Source organism: Cetorhinus maximus, unplaced genomic scaffold, assembly GCF_964194155.1.
Source record: "Cetorhinus maximus unplaced genomic scaffold, sCetMax3.hap1.1 HAP1_SCAFFOLD_350, whole genome shotgun sequence".
Taxonomy (NCBI): Eukaryota; Metazoa; Chordata; class Chondrichthyes; order Lamniformes; family Cetorhinidae; genus Cetorhinus; species Cetorhinus maximus.
In genome coordinates this window covers 170,588-183,662 of record NW_027596297.1, presented here as the reverse complement: position 1 = coordinate 183,662, position 13,075 = coordinate 170,588, and positions in this window count along the sequence as shown.

The window sequence follows — 13,075 nt, the reverse complement described above, 5'->3', positions numbered from 1 at the left end:
GAGCTGGATCATAATATCATTGCTATGTATTCTTATATGTGGATCAGATCAAATTCACATTTTCAAAACTGACTTCATTCAATCCCATGATTTGATTATATGTTTAACGGCCATCATTGAGAAAAATAGTTCGGATTTGCCACGTTAATATAGACAATGATGTCACAAATGTATAAGCGTTAGGATTATTTCATTAATGTATGAACTGTGATACATGCTGTAGTATTTAGCTGGTTCTGAATTGCACTGCAAAAACAAACATGATTGACAACTGGGTCTTATTGTCCCAACAGAACGATTTAAGTACAGTAATGACGGAGAACAAATGATTGGAGAACTCAGCAACTGATAAGATCACTCCCAATCTTTGTATCAAACATATGTTTTTGGAAAATCAACTGTAATCTGCTGCACAACTGGCGAATATTGCAATGAGAAGTCTCTCTGAAATATATAGGATCTCAGTGACACTGCACCTGAAATACTGTGTAAAACTTTGGTATCCTGAATGAAAGAAGGAGATGCTTCCCTTAGAGCGAGCGCAAGGAAGGTTCTGGGGTGATTTCTGAGGAGATTGTCTGATCAGAAGGGAATGAATAGATTTGGCCTATATTCCCCAGAGTTTAACTGAATGAGAGGTGAACAGTCTGAAACGCATAATTGTTAAGGCCGTTGGCAGAGGGTAGATGGTTCCCTGACAATGCCTCTGAATGAAACAAGACATTTATGTCCAATCATCATTGAGCTCTCCTCTTCCCTCCTGCCGCCTTTACATTTTGCCAACTTTCTATTTCTAAGTCTGATGAAGGATGCATCTCAAACCTTCATTTTTTTTCATTTCATTTCTGGATTTGCAAGAGTGGGGGGAATCACTTCAAGATCAATCCCAGTAGGATGTCCTCTCACCCTCTCCAATTTTCCATCGGTGTCCCCCACAGTCCTAGCCCCACACCCCGAGATGTCCTTTTCTCATCAGAGACTGGGAGGGCAGCACTGTCTGAGACACGAATGCACAGATCTCAAAATTGCCAAGAAGGAGTTTGAATATATATGGTTTTTTCCTATTTCTAAAATGAGCCTCATTTTCTCAAACAGACACAAACAAGCTCCAAATAGATTCTGCGGGATACAAAGTCATCTTGGAATTCAAACCTCCCTATCAATATATCAGCTCTCTCTACCTCAACCATTCCATGTGGCAGCAAGTTCCACACTCTCACCACTCTCTGTGGAAACTTGTGGATATTGCAGGAGAGATGCCACTCCAAAGAGATCCTATGCCAGTTGAAGTATGTGTGGGCTGAAAGTGGCGGCTTCAATTCCCACACAAGGTACTTCAGTACACAACCTAGGCTTGCTGGTCTCAAGTTGACCAATGTATTTCCTAATGGTACAGCAATGACCCCCAGACCTCCCTTTACCTTGCTGAGAGGCATTGACGAACTTGGACTTTCACTGCATTGGATTGGTTAACGATAATGCTTGATCAAGTACTGCAGTGTTGCCTTTTGCTGACCAAGAAACACTCCCATTCTGGAAGGGTTTACAGGTTGCTAGTCAACCTGCTTGGCCACATTATGAATGCACCTTCTCTGGTGGCCATCAAATCCTGAAGTGGGACATGAACCCGGAATTTCTGGCCTAGTGACTATCCTTCTCAATTAGCTCCTCAGCTTTCTGACGCTTTGGAAGTCACGCTATGAAAACGCAAGTTTTCCTTTCTGGAAGATAAAACCGAACCTCTTGGCATTATTAGCTATGAGGAGGTGTTGGAGAAACTCAGATTGTTCTCACTGGAGCGACGGAGATTGAGGGGCTACTTGATAGAAGTTTACAAAATTATGAGCGGTGTGGACAGAGTAGATAGTCAGAAGCTTTTTCCCAGGGTGGAAGAGTCAATTACTAGGGGAGATAGATTTAAGGTGAGAGGAGAAAACTTTAGAGGAGATGTGCGGGGCAGGTTTTTTACGCAGAGGGTAGTGAGTGTCTGGAATTCGCTGCAAGAGGAGGTGTTGGAAGCAGGTATGATAGTGGTGTATAAGAAGCAGCTTGACAAATACATGAATAGGATGGGAATAGAGGGATACGGAACCTGGAAGTGCAAAATATTTTAGCTTGGCAGGCGATATGATGGGCGCAGGCTTGGAGGGCCAAAGGGCCTGTGCCTGTGCTGTCCTTTTCTTTGTTGTTTGTTCTCTTCCCTGTACTTGTCGTGCAAAATGGCCTCATGGCATTTATAGTACTTTTCGCTTTAGGGGTGGGTGATTGCAATCATTAATACAATGAAGTTTATGGATCTGGGTCTCATACCTGCTTCCCCAGGGTGTCTGTATTGCCTGCAAAGTTCAGACTCTTTCTTTAACTTGTATTGTGTATTGTGGCCCACTCCTTTTTTCTCTCTATCCTGTCAGGAATGTTGTGCTGCCATTCCTGCCCTTCTTTAAGCTACATATCAGTAATAGCTGTGGTCACTGAATCATTAACACATGGAAGAGGAGTTCATGCCAGCTCATACATTTCCAATTGCCTATCTGTGCCTTCAGCTCACCTGCCTTATTCACTCGCCTTGCCCTTCTGAATATACATTCAGATTACCGACCCCACTTCTCCCGCCCAGCTCGTTTAAACATTCCCGAACAGCACTAGCAAATCTCCCTGTTACGATATTAGTCTTGACTTTTTTGGGGTGCAACCGGTCTGGCCTCATAGCATCCGTCACTATAACCAGTTCCCCAAAAATCTGCCTGCAACACTTCATCCTTCATTCTACCAATACCTTAGCTGGTAACTGTGGCCAGCGTTTCCTAATTTAAACAGACGGGGAGCGTTAACATAGTGATTGCTGCAGTGGCTTCTCAGGGAGGTGCAAACCACTTTTAATATCGAGGGCTGGGGCTCCACCTTACGATATTTACAGCTCAGATTTAACAGAGAGTGCAATCATAGTGAGACCATAACACCATAAGACATAGCAGCGGAAATTAGGGCACTCGACCAATCGTGTCTGCTCCGCCATTCAATCATGGCTGATAAGTTTCCCAACCCCATTCTCCCGCCTTCTCCCCGTAACCTTTGATCCCCTTACCAATCAAGAACCTGTCTATCTCGGTCTTAAATACACTCAATGACCTGACCTCCACAGCCTTCTGTGGCAATGAATTCCATAGATTCACCACTCTCTGTCAAAAGAAGTTTCTCCTCATCTCTGTTCTAAAATGCCTTTCATTTAGTCTGAGGCTGTGCCCTCGGATCCTAGTCTCTCCTACTAATGGAAACATCTTCCCCACGTCCACTCTATCCCGGCCTTTCAGTATTCTGTAAGTTTTAATCAGATCCCCCATCATCCTTCTAAACTCCATCGAGTATAGACCCAGAGTCCTCAAACGTTCCTCATATGTCAAGCCTTTCATTCCTGGGATCGTTCTCATGAACGTCCTCTGGACCCTCTCCAGGTCCAGAACATCCCTCCTGAGATACGGGGCCCAGAATTGCTCACAATATTCTAAATGTGGTCTGACCAGAACATTATAAAGCCTCAGCAGCACATCCCTGCTTTTGTATTCTAGTCCTCTCGAAATAAATGCCAACATTGCATTTGCCTTCCTAACTACTGACTCGACCTCCAAGTTAACCTTAAGAGAATCCTGGACTAGGACTCCCAAGTCCCTTTGCACTCCAGATTTCTGTGTTCTCTACCCATTTAGAAAATAGTCTATGCCTCTATTCTTCCTACCAAAGTGCATGACCTCACACTTCCCCACGTTGCGTTCCATTTGCCACTTCTTTGCCCATTCTCCTAACCTGTCCAAATCCTTCTGCAGCCTCCCCGCCTCCTCAATAATACCTGCCCCTCAAAGTATCTTTGCAACATCTGCAAACTTAGCCAGGATGCCCTCAATTCCTTCATCTGGATCATTAATGTATAAAGTGAAAAGTTGTGGTCCCAGACCCCTGCGGAACTCCACTAGTCACTGGCCACTATCCTGAGAAGGACCCCCTTATCCCCACTCTCTGCCTCCTGCCAGACAGCCAATCTTCTATCCATGCTAGTACCTTGCCTCTAACACCATGGGCTCTTATCTTACTGAGCAGCCTCCTCTGCGGCACCTTGTCAAAAGCCTTCTGGAAGTCCAAGTAGATAACATCCATTGGCATTCCGTTGTCTAACCTACTCGTTACCTCCTCAAAGAATTCTAACAGATTTGTCAGGCATGACCTCCCCTTGATGAAACCATGCTGACTTTGCCCTATTTGACCACGCACTTCAAAGTATTCTGAAATCTCATCCTTAATAATGGGCTCTAAAATCTTACCAATGACCGAGCTCAGGCTAAACGGCCTGTAATTTCCCGTCTTTTGCCTCACTCCCTTCTTAAACAAGGGGGTTACATTAGCGATTTTCCAGTCCTCTGGGACCCTCCCTGACTCCAGTGATTCCTGAAAGATCACCACTAACGCCTCCACTATCTCTTCAGCTATCTCCTTCAGAACTCTGGGGTGTAATCCATCTGGTCCAGGTTATTTATCCATCTTCAGACCTTTCAGTTATCCTAGCACCTTCTCCTTGGTAATGGCCGCCATACTCACCTCTGCCCCCCGACTCTCCTGAACTTTGGGGATGTTACTCGTGTCTTCCACCGTGAAGACTGACGCAAAGTTCCTATTCAGTTCATCTGCCATTTCTTTGTTCCCCACTACTACTTCTCCAGCGTCATTTTCCAGTGGCCCAATGTCCACTTTTGCCTCCCTCTTACCCTTTATATATCTAAAAAATTCTTACAATCTTCTTTGATATTACTGGCTAGTTTACCCTCATATTTAATCTTCTCCCTCCTTATTTCTTTTTTAGTTGTCCTCTGTTGGTCTTTGTAGGCTTCCCAAACCCCTGGTTTCTCACTGCTCTTCGCAGCATTGTATGGTTTCTGTTTAGGTTTTATGCTGTGCCTGACTTCCCTTGTCATCCATGGTTGCCTCGTCCTCCCTTTAGTATGCTTCCTCTTCCTAGGGATGAATTTTTGCTGTGACTCCAAAATTACTCCCAGAAACTCCTGCCATTGATGTTCCACTGTCTTTCCTGCTAGGCTCATCTCCCAGTCAATTCTGGCCAGCAAATCCCTCATGCCTCTGTAGTTGCCTTTATTCAACTGTAATATCGTTGCATCTGATTCCAGCTTTTTCCTCTTAAATTGCAGGGTAAATTCTATCATATTATGGTCACTTCTTCCTAAGGGTTCCTTCACCTTAAGCTCCCTTATCAAATGTGCCTCACTACACATCACTAAACCTAGAATTGCCTGTTCCCTAGTGGGCTCCACCACAAGCAGCTCCAAGAAGCCATTTGGCAGACATTCCACAAATTCCTTGTCTTGGGATCCACTATCAACCTGATTTTCGCAGTCTACCTGCATATTGAAATCCCCCACGATCACTGAAATCTTGCCATTCTTACACGCCTTTTCTATCTCCTGGTGTATCTTGTGCCCCACATCATGACTACTGTTCGGAGGCCTGTACATAACTCCCATTATGCTTTTTTTACCTTTGTGGTTCCTCAACTCTACCCACACGGATTCTGTATCATCTGACTCTACGTCGTTTCTTGCTATCGATTTAATTTCATTTCTTACTAACAAAGCAACCCCACCCCCTCTGCCAACCTGCCTATCCTTTCGATAGGATGTATACCCTTGAATATTTAGCTTCCAGTCCTGATCTCCCTGCAGCCACGACTCCGCGATACCCACCACATCATATCTGCCAATTTCAATCTGTGCCACAAGCTCGTTTACCTTTTTTTGTATACTGTGTGCATTCAGATACAACACCTTCAGTCCTGTATTTCCCGTCCCCCTTCTCATTGTCGTCCCTTTATCTGATGTGCTTGAAGTTAGATTCCTAGCCCTTTCCAAACACTTTGCCCTATTTTGTGTTCTGGAGACTTTAATAGCGTCTCCTGGGCTCTCCTTCCTTTTCAGTTTTTTCATAATTTTCCATGAAGTTGAATCCACCCCCCACGCCCCCGCCACCCCCCTCCCCCCCACCCCCCCTTACCTGATAACCTGCTGCTTTGTTTCCCATTAGTCATACTTCGTGGAGTTTTACCCTTTCCTTCCCCCCCACTTTCTAGTTTAAAGTCATGTTGACCACCCTATTTACCCTTTTCGCTAGAACATTGGTCCCAGATCGGTTCAGGTGGAGACCGTCCCAATGGTACAGATCCCTCCTGATCCAATACTGATGACAGTGCCCCATGAAATGGAACCCCTCTTTTCTGCACCACTCCTTCAGCCACGTGTTTACTTCCCTTATTCTCGCGTCACTATGCCAATTTGCACGTGGCTCGGGTAGTGATCCTGAGCTTATAACCCTTGGGGATCCGTTCCTTAATTTAGTTCCTAATTCCTCATAATCCCCAAACAGGTCCTCTTTCCTAGTCTTACCTATGTTATTTGTCCAGACGTGGACCACAACAACTGGATCCTCCCCCTCCCTCTCCAATATCCTTTAAAGCCTGTCAGAGATGCCCCTCACCCTGGCACCAGGCAGGCAACATACCATGCGGTACTCTCAATCCTGCTTACAAAGGATGCTATCAATTCCCCTAGTTATAGAATTCCCTACAACTACCACTTGTCTTTTTGATCCCCCCTCTTGAATGGCCTCCTGTGCCCCGGTGCCGTGGTCAGCTGGCTCATCCTCCCGACAGCCCTGTTCCTCATCTACACAAGTAGCAAGTACCTTTTTTTTGGAAAAAAAAATACTTTATTCATAAAATATCTGGAAGAACATTCCAAAATATTTCAAAATCACCATCACAAAAGTACAATCAAAATCAACTTTTACACATTAATCACAGGTGCATCAATACAGTCAATGAATATTACAATCATTTCAATATGGTCAATACAGGCAATCAGACAATGGTATTGGGCCTATCAACATACATCATGTTGCACTCTGAGGTGCTTCAATACAATTTGTATTCACAGCATACATTCATTTTGAGCGGTCTAGCCCGAGGGGTTCTCAACAGTTCCCAGCCCCTCGGAGCACTGTGGGCAGAAAGGACTTAGACAGCGACCTTTCCCCATTGTGCCATTGCACCGGCTGTCCCAAGCTTTAGTGCGTCCCTCAGCACGTAGTCCTGGACCTTGGAATGGGCCAATCTGCAACATTCGGTCGGGGACAACTCTTTGCTCTGGAAGACCAACAAGTTTCGGGCAGACCAAAGAGCACCATTCACCGAGTTGATGATCCTCCAGCTGCAATTGATGTTTGTCTCAGTGTGTGTCTTTGGGAACAGCCCGTAGAGCACAGAGTCCTGTGTCACAGAACTGCTTGTGATGAACCTCGACAGAAACCACTGCATCTCTCTCCAGACGGTTTCCTCTACATTGGAAAGACCAAACGCAGACTGGGTGACCGCTTAGCGGAACACCTTCAGTCTGTCCTTAAGCGTGACCCAGACCTCCCTGTCGCTTGTCATTTCAACACTCCACCCTGCTCTCATACCGTCATGTCCGTCCTTGTCCTGCTGCATTGTTCCAGTGAAGCTCAACGCAAACTGGAGGAACAGCACCTCATCTTCCGACTAGGCACTTTACAGCCTTCCGGACTGAATATTGAGTTCAACAATTTTAGATCATGAACACTCTCCTCTATCCCCACCCTCTTTCTGATCCCCCCCTTTTTTTTCCAATGATTTATATAATTTTTTCTTTTCCCACCTATTTCCATTATTTTTAAATATATTTCCATCCATTGTTTTATCTCTACCTTTTAGCCTATTTCGATCCCTCTCTCCACCCCCCCTCCACCCCCCCATCCCAACTAGGGCTATCTGTGCCTTGCGCGTCCTGCTTTCTACCCTTAATGTCAGCAATTAGCACATTCCTTAGATAATATCAGCACCTTCAACACCTCTTTGCCCTTTTGTCTATGACATCTTTTGGCTATCTTCACCTATCACTGGCCCTCTATCCAGTTGTACCTGTCCCACAGGTTTTAAATATAATCCACTGCCTTGCAAGAGTTTTTTTTTAAATCCTCAGCAATACTGCAGTGCATAAAGTTAATATGCAGGTCACCTCAGAAACCGTTCTGCTGACTTCCTCCAGGGATTTGACTCTGGAATTTTAGCAGAGACAAGCCACCTGCGGTTCTGTCGCCCTGCTAGAAATTTGCACTGTGCGATTAACAGATTGAGGTAATTTTTGCCTACACGTTAAACCTGTTCCGCAGGGAGTGTGGATGTGATGGAAAGTTTAAATGAGGCAGTCTCTCTGGCCCTGCTGACAATCTCCTACATAATTGCTTTTCATTTTTATTTAATTTCATTTGTGTCTGGCAATGTCAGGTTAATGGGAACAGTCGGAGACTTTGTCCGGATATGTTTAGAGCTAACCCCTGAGCAGAGGGAATCTGATTTGTGCCTCTGCTGTGTTGAAATCACAGTTCTGGTGCAATCTGTTGGTGTAGACTTGCTTCTGTGCTGGGTATCTGGTGGACAAAGGAGCTCAAACCAGTTTCTCGTTTCCTTTCCACGCCCCACCAGACTGAGTGCAATGCCTGGCGTGAAAGCCCGATTTAATTCACCTGGCCCATTCTGTGCTCTGTTTTAAAATAAGGATCGCCCAGCAAGGTGAGTTGTTGATTGGAGCCTTCTAATATTGACCCACCCTCCCAACCACCACCTCGCTGGTGGGTCTTCGGCCCCTCTTGCAATGCCTCACCCCACCCCCACTTTGTGTTCCCTCTGCCTCCCCTCTCCTTGTGCCGCCCTCTCTATGATTGCACTGTCTGTTAACTCTGAGATGTAAATATCGTAAGGTGGAGCCCCAGCCCTCGATATTAAAAGTGGTTTGCACCTCTCTGAGAAGCCACTGCAACAATCACTATGTTATCGATCCCCGCCTATTTAAATTAGGAAAAGTTGGTCACAGTTGCCAGCTAAGGTATTGGTCAAATGAAGGATGAAGTCTTGCAGGCAGATTTTTGGGGAACTGGATTTGGGTGACGAATGCCAAGAGGCCAGACCGGTTGCACCCCAACAAAGTCAAGACTAATATCGCGACAGGGAGATTTGCTAGTGCTGCTCGGGAATGTTTAAACGAGCTGGGCGGGAGGAGTGGGGTCGGTAATCTGAATGAATATTCAGAAGGGCAAGGCGAGTGAATAAGGCAGGTGAGCTGAAGGCACAGATAGGCAATTGGAAATATATGAGCCGGCATGAACTCCTCTTCCATGTGTTAATGATTCTGTGACCACAGCTATTACTGATATGTAGCTTAAAGAAAGACAGGAGTGGCAGCTCAACATTCCTGACAGGATAGAGAGAAAAAAGGAGTGGGCCACAATACAAGTTAAAGAAAGAGTCTGAACTTTGCTGTCAATACAGACACCCTGGGGAAGCAGGTATGAGACCCAGATCCATAAACTTCATTGTATTAATGATTGCAATCACCCACCCCTAAAGCAAAAAGTACCATAAATGCCATGAAGCCATTTTGCACAAGTACAGGGAAGAGAACAAACAACAAAGAAAAGTACAGCCCAGGAACAGGCCCTTTGGCCCTCCAAGCCTGCGCCCATCATATTTCCTGTCAAGCTAAAATATTTTGCACTTCCGGGGTCCGTATCCCTCTATTCCCATCCTATTCATGTATTTGTCAAGATGCCTCTTAAACACCACTATCGTACCTGCTTCCACCACCTCCTCTGGCAGCTAATTCCAGACACTCACTCCCTCTACGTAATAAAACTTGCCCCGCACATCTCCTCTAAAGTTTTCTCCTCTCACCTTAAATCTATCTCCCCTAGTAATTGACTCTTCCACCCTGGGAAAAAGCTTCTGACTATCTACTCTGTCCACGCCACTCATAATTTTGTAAACTTCTATCAAGTCGCCCCTCAATCTCCGTTGCTCTTGTGAGAACAATCCGAGTTTCTCCAACCTCTCCTCAGAGCTAATAATCCCAAGAGGTTCGGTTTTATCTTCTCGAAAGAAAAAACTTGCGTTTGCATAGCGTGACTTCCAAAGCGTCTGAAAGCTGACGAGCTAATTGAGAAGGATAGTCACTAGGCCAGAAACTCCGGGTTCATGTCGCACTTCAGGACTTGATGGCCACCAGAGAAGATGCATTCATATTGTGGCCAAGCAGGTTGATTAGCAACCTGTAAACCCTTCCAGAATGGGAGTGTTTCTTGGTCAGGAAAAGGCAACACTGCAGTACTTCAACAAGCATTATCGTTAACCAATCCAATCCAGTGGATGTCCATGTTCGTCAATGCCTCTCAGAGCAAGGTACAGGGAGGGCTCGGGGTCATTGCTGTACCATTAGAAAATACATTGGTCAACTTGAGACCAGCAAGCCTAGGTTGTGTACTGACACACTTCAACTGGCACAGGATCTCTTTGGAGTGACATCTCTCCTGCAATATCCACAAGTTTCCACAGAGAGTGGTGAGAGTGTGGAACTTGCTGCTACATGCAGTGTTGAGGTCGAGAGAGCTGATATATTGATAGGGAGGTTTGAATTCCAAGATGACTTTGTATCCCGCAGAATCTATTTGGAGCTTGTTTGTGTCTGTTTGAGAAAATGAGGCTTATTTCAGAAATAGAAAAAACCATATATATTCAAACTCCGTCTTGGCAATTTTGAGGTCTGTGCATTCGTGTCTCAGACAGTGCTGCCCTCCCAGTCCCTGATGAGAAAAGGACATCTCGGGGTGTGGGGCTAGGACTGTGGGGGACACCGATGGAAAATGGGAGAGGGTAAGACGACATCCTACTGGGATTGATCTTGAAGTGATTCCCCCCACTCGTGCAAATCCAGAAATGAAATGAAAAAAAATGAAGGTTTGAGATGCATCCTTCATCAGATCCTAGAAATAGAAAGTTGGCAAAATGTAAAGGCGGCAGGAGGAAAGAACTCGGCTGTGATGTGGGTCTGCAGACTGATCGACTGTTCCTTCCAAATGAAATGTGAAACAGAATTAATATCCCGCGATAACGGGAACAAAACTAACCGAAATCCCAGAAAATCAGCACAGGGAGACCTTACCCAAACTTCGGAAATCTTCCGTTTCTGTTTCTGTTCCGTTTCTAGAACTGCCGATTTCTTCTCTGTGAGAGAATCTAAGGACGATTTGAGCTGATCCTGGGATTGGGAGAGAAAATGAAACACAATGAAAGTGTTAGACCAGGAAAATGTGATAAAACTATCAGCTCGGAAAATATTTTCCCTTTTACCTTGTAGATTTCAACAGTTCTTTAAATGTCAGAAAGCGGTGTTCTCTGTGTTCCCACGAATCTCTACAAGTGTAACAGATCAATTTCTTGTCATAGAGTCATAGAGGTCTACCGCACAGAAAAAAGGCCCTTCGGCCCATCGAGCCTGCGCCGTTCAAACAAGTACCCAACTATTCTAATCCCATTTTCCTGCTCTAGGCGCATAGCCTTGTATGCCATGGCATCGCAAGTGAACATACAAACACTTCTTAAATGTTATGAGGGTTTCTGCTTCTACCACCCTTTCAGGCAGTGAGTTCCAGATTCCTGCCACCATCTGGGTGAAAAGGTTCTTCCTCACATCTCCTCTAAACCTCCTGCCCCTTACCTTAAATCTATGCCTCCTGGTTATTGATCCCTTCACCAAGGGGAAAAGTTCCTTCCTGTCTTACCTATCTATGCCCCTCATAATTTTATACACCTCAATCATGTCCCCCCTCAATCTCCTCTGCCCCAGAGAAAATAACCCCAGTCTACTCAATCTCTTCTCTAACTAAAACCCCCAGCCCAGGCAACATCCTGGTAAATCTCCCCTGCACTCTCTCTAGTGCAATCAGATCCTTTGTATAGTGAGGATTCCCGAACTGCACGCAATACTCTAGCTGTGGCCCAACCAGCATTTTATATACTTCCAGCATAACCTCCCTGCTCTTATATTCTATGCCTCGGCTAATAAAGGCAGGTATCCCATATGCCTTCTTAACCAACTTATCTACGTGTCCAACTACCTTAAGGGACCGGTGGACATGCACACCAAGGTCCCTCTGATCCTCAGCACTTCCCAGGGTCCTACCATTCATCGTGTATTCCCGTGCCTTGTTTGTCCTGCCCATGTACATCACCTCACACTTATCTGGATTAAATTCCATTTGCCATTGATCAGCCAATCTGACCAGCCTGTCTATATCCTCCTGTAATTTAAGGCTATCCTGCTCACTAATTACCACCCCACCAATGTTCACGTCATCTGTGAACTTACTGATCAACCCTCCTACATTCAAGTCTAAATCGTTTATATATACCACAAACAGCAAGGGGCCCAACACCGATTCCCCTGGAACCCCACTGGACACAGAAATCCAGTCACAAAAACAATCCTCGACCATCACCCTCTGCTTCATGTCACTCAGCCAATTCTGGATCCAATTTGTCAAATTGCCTTGGATCACATGGGCTCTTACCTTCGTTAGCAGTCTCCCATGCGGGGCCTTATCAAAAGCCTTGCTGAAGTCCAAGTAGACTACGTCAAATGCATTGCCCTCATCTACACACCTGGTCACTTCTTCGAAAAATTCAATCAAATTGGTCAGACATGACCTCCTCTTATCAAAACCATGCTGACTGCTCTTGATTAATCCCTACCTCTCCAACTGTAGATTAATTCTGTCCCTCAGAATTTCTTCCAATAGTTTCCTACCACTGAGGTTAGACTGACTGGCCTGCAGTTGCCTGGTTTATCCCTTCCTGCCTTCTTGAATAACATTGGCTTTCCTCCAGTCCTCCGGCACCTCTCCTGTGGCCAGAGAGGTATTGAAAAATATGCCAGCGCGCCTGCTATCTCCTCCCTTACCTCACTCAACAGCCTGGGATACATTTCATCCGGGCCTGGGGCTTTATCTACATTTATGCCTGCCAGACCACTTCGGCTTCCTCCCTTTCTATGCTAATTTCTTTAATTATATCAATGTCCTTCTGCCTGATTTCCATACATTGCCAGTTTCACAAAACAGATTCAGTTCTTCCCGATGTTTCTCACAGTGAAGTTTACTTTCTTCTCTTTCGGGT